This window comes from Chiloscyllium plagiosum, unplaced genomic scaffold (genome assembly GCF_037043375.1).
Source record: "Chiloscyllium plagiosum isolate Xiang-an unplaced genomic scaffold, Cpla_swu_hap1 HiC_scaffold_52, whole genome shotgun sequence".
Taxonomy (NCBI): domain Eukaryota; kingdom Metazoa; phylum Chordata; class Chondrichthyes; order Orectolobiformes; family Hemiscylliidae; genus Chiloscyllium; species Chiloscyllium plagiosum.
In genome coordinates this window covers 15919552-15924312 of record NW_028270190.1, presented here as the reverse complement: position 1 = coordinate 15924312, position 4761 = coordinate 15919552, and positions in this window count along the sequence as shown.

The window sequence follows — 4761 nt, the reverse complement described above, 5'->3', positions numbered from 1 at the left end:
TTAAGATTCTAGAAAAGAGGAATGCAGACAGATGAAGTGGGGGCCGTCAACTGCATTAACTTGAATACACTCTGAACAATTGTGAGACTATCCAGTTTGCTTTTGATCGAAATGGGTTCGTGCATTTCCTCAGTGGGAAGTATGAAGTAACTACGGATGAATAGACTGAACTGCTTCCCCATGCAAAGCAAAGTGCTCGTGAGGGTTAGAATAGGAAGACATGGGAGATGAATGTACGGCCAAAGAATTGGTGCAGGGGCAGGGATTCCGATTTTGAAATCATTGGGATTTTCCTGGGAAGAGGTGTCCTATTCAAGAGGGACAGTTTACATCTGAACCAGAGAGAAACCAATAGCTTGCCGGCCAGGTATGCTGCAAGGGATAGGTTTAAACTACTTTGGAGTGGTTGGCATCCTCAATAGCAGGGAAGAAAAGGTGAGGTAGGAAGGAGATACAGTAATCCGAAATATTAAAGTGATGAGACAGGTAAGTCTGCAACATGAGAGGAATGTGTGTTATATCGCATTCCCTTTGTTTAAATGCAAGAGAGCTGACACTGATGGCCGATGAACTCAGGGCATGAATAGCTACGTGTGCCTGGGATATTAGTGCTTTTTCAGTAACGTGGCTAATGGAGGAACAGGACTGGCATGTTAATGTACCATGATGCAGGTGGTTTAGACGAGATAGGTGGAAGAATTTAGGAGGGGGAGTTGGTTATCACAGCAGTAGTCAGACATGAAACAACTGAAAAATCGTCCAGTGAGGCTTTGTGGGTGGAGCTAAGGAATAAGAAGAGAACAGCAATGTTAGTGGGTTGTACTATCGGCTCCAGAATAGTCAACAATAATTATAGGAACAAATATACTGTCGATTAGGTAGAAGGTCGGAAATCCGTCAATTTCGACTATTCTGAGTCTTTGTTTCATCCGATCTCTCTGAAAGAAGAAACAACATATCCTTGGTAAAGGAGCAGCTTCGTCACATCTACCCCCTTAAAAAGGAATCATCAACATCTAAATATGGCTTCTTTTTTAGACATCTCAACTTTATTATGTTAGTATTAGGGTGTAGGTTTGCTCGCTGAGCTGTAGGTTTGATATTCAGACGTTTCGTTAACCTGGCTAGGTAACATCATCAGTGGCGCCCTCCAAGAGAAGCGAAGCTGTTGTCTCCTGCTTTCTATTTATAGCTTTCTCCTGGATAGGGTTCCTGGAGTTATGGTGCCAGCATGCACCGCTGTGTGCGTTTTAGTCTGCTTTACTCCTGTCACCGAGCGCCTCAGTTTCACATTCAAGTCTTGAGGATGGTTTGGCAATCACATATTATCTTCCTGTCAACTTTCCTCATCGTCCAATTTAATTTTTCAAATGTCCACTTCAAAATCATCTGAATTTGGCTACTCCATCTGTGCTGTAATCAGTCACACATTCTTCTCTTGCTTTCCTTCTCTGTCAAAATACATTTTGAATTTATTCACATGACACACTCTGTGAGTTTTTTTTCCGCCTAGAGTCCTTACCAAATACATCACCTCAATCAATTTCCTTTCAACTTGATAAGGTCCAATAAACCTTACTTTTAAATGTTACCCTATCACTGTAAGTTTCGCTAACACTTTGCCCCGATACCAAATTTGGAGGAGTTTTTGACTTCTTGTCTTCCTACGATGTTATTGCATTCTGTGATAGTTGTGAATGCTGACGAGACAACTCTCCCACTCCACTTAATTTTTGCGAAAAGATTGGCACATAGTCCAATATGTGGTCCCTGAATTCTGACTTATCAATTTGCCTTGAATCAAGTTCAGTTGTTCATTAACTTCATGCTCAAAAACGTACTTCAAATAGACTGAACGTGGTCGATGCATTTCGTGCATCTCTGGTCCAAAAATAACCAAACCGAATACCGTAATCTCAATCAGCTGGATAGGCTTGACTAGAAGCCTTCAACATGTTTTTGATTCCAGAGTCACACCTTTCTAACACTCGGTGTGACTCTGGACAGTACACAGTAGATTCGAATTGTTTTATTCCTACGCTGTCCATAATTTCCTTGAATAATTTGGAATTGAATTTATGACCCTTGATCTGACTGTATCTATATCGGTAGTCCGTGTACAGTGAAAAAAAAAGTAATTCCTTTGCAATCCTATTAGGTGTGATATTTCCTAATTTAACAGCCTCTGCAAATCTAGTCGACAAAACCATTATTGTTATCAAAGCATGTTTTACAAATATTGTTTCAGGTAGGGATCTACGTAAGCAATGGAGACTCCTGTAAGAGGTTACTACTTGTGTGTTTATAATGTCATTTACGTATGCATTCTGATTCTTTTTCTGCTAATTCCATGTCAACTTTCTTATCTGTACACTTTGATCGCTCCGTTTTAATTGGTGATTTTTTTGTTAGATTACTTACAGTATGGAAACAGGCCCTCGGCCCAACAAGTCCACACCGCCCCACCGAAGCGCAACCCTACCCATACCCCGACGTTTATACATTACCTAACACTACGGGCAATTTAGCATGGCCAATTCACCTGACCTGCACATCCTTGGACTGTGGGAGGAAACCGGAGCACCCGGAGGAAACCCACGCAGACACGGGGAGAACGTGCAAACTCCACACAGTTAGTCGCCCTGAGGCGGGAATTGAACCCGGGTCTCTGGCGCTGTGAGGCAGCAGCGCTAACCACCGTGCCGCCCATGATTTTGTGACCGCGTTATCACAGAGTCAGGAAAAATGCCAAGATTTGTGTCCTGTAATAGTACAGTTTTCATTTAACCACTGCAGGTAGTTCTCTGATTGGTGAATCAATTTTATCCTCAGAAATGACGAATTGTATTCCTGGAGCAATGTGTTGGTCCAGTACCTCTTCCAGGACTTCTCCACTCTCCACTGGACACTCTAACCTCACTTTAAATAATTGCCATTTGTTGTCTCACGGTGAATTCCAGTTACTAATATCTATTCTGGCAATTGTTCTTCGGAGATACACATTACCTCATCTTTCCACATTGCAGAATGAGAGCTCCTGAGTCTTTTCATTTTGTAACTTCTTTCCCGGGTGCTCTTGCCGTTTGCAAGTAAACATACAATCACAGGTATATGGGTATAGCAGATCTATCATTTACACCTCAACCATCCTCTGACCACCTTGAACTTCTGGTACAGCTTTCTACCTTTCACTGTGCATTCTATTACCACTCCAACAATATCCACTGGTTTCTCCTGTTTTCCTATATCTGGCTCCCCAGTGCTTCTCCTAACCAAACACTGATATTTCATGGGGCCTCTTCATTGTAGTGTAAACACCGGAGCATTTTTAAGTTCTCTTTCCCCTTCAAGGGTTTCGTTCTTACCCTGTGCTAAGTTGCCCTTTTGATATTCTCCGAGATCCTTTCCATTTCCACATGAGGATTTCTCTTTTCCCCAATTTCTATTCTTCGTTGATTGAAACTGACATTGAAAGCCAAACTTTAATCTCTGGACCAAATCATGATTATCAGCCATTTCCCTTGCTACACCTGCCGTTTTTAGTCTCTGCTCTTCTACCTGAGTTGAGTTCTCACTGCTTCCGAAAGTGAAATTTTGAACTCCTGTCTCAGTGTCAATGTCTGATGTTTAAACTCCATCTTATTCTTCTTCTCCATCTCTCTCTCTTCTGTCTCTTATTGTGTCCCTTTCTTCTATTCTCTCTCTTTCTCCCCTCTGTTTTAACTCTAATTCATTTTCTTTTTCCTCGAACTCAAAGCTAATTAATATTCATTTTATTTTTAGCCATATCCAAAGATTTGCATGATGTTTCAAGCAATTTTAAATCGTGACGTTTTGCTGTAATTATCTCTCCTTTTTCCACCCCCAGCACTATCTCGGTAACTGAAAGCGCCATTGCTTTCCAAGCATTAGATAAATCAACAGTATTCAACACATGGAACGAAAGAGTCGAAGAGTGCTGTGCTGGAAAAGCACAGCCAGTCAGGAGACTTTCGAGGAGCAGGATAATTCTTGTTTCAAGCATAGGCCCAAACCGAGAATTTCATATGATGGGCTTACGCCTCTAACATAGACTCTTCTGCTCCTTAGATGCAGCCTGACCGGCTGTGCTTTTCCAGCACCACATTCTTCGACACCTATCTCCAGCATCTGCCGTCCTCACTTTCCCCTACCAGAGAAAAAGGCACTGACTCCTACCAATCAGTGCCTTCAAATTCAACAACCCTAAGCCCAGATTGGAACTACAACACAAATCCTACAAAAAGGTCCCAATATGTTATAGACCATGCCAACACTTCAGAATTATTGAAGAATTTTGCCCAGGCACTAATTTTGTTTTGTTGATTTAAGTAGGTGTACAGTGAACATTCCAGAAGAGATGCCTCTGGCCAAATCACTGAGTTTTAAACAAAATGTTGGTGACATCATTTCGTGTGATGATGTCATTTCCTATGGTGGTGTTATTTGCTGTAATTTTTTTGTAAGAAGTGGTAAACATGGACCAAGCCAATATGTTTGTTGAATGAGTTCCGGATACAATCGGAAAACTTCGCTCCAAAGAAACTCACTTACGCAACAGACCTTGAATGGGCAGACACACGGCAACGAACTCTAGGTAGTGGACAGCCACAAACCAGAACGGAATTTTATGAATCATCAAGAAGGTCACTGACATCAGTGCTTCACTGGAGTTTCGCTGATGATATGTTCTGATGTATTGATGAAACTTCTGAAAGCCAACCTTCCAGCTGAGTGAGCAAA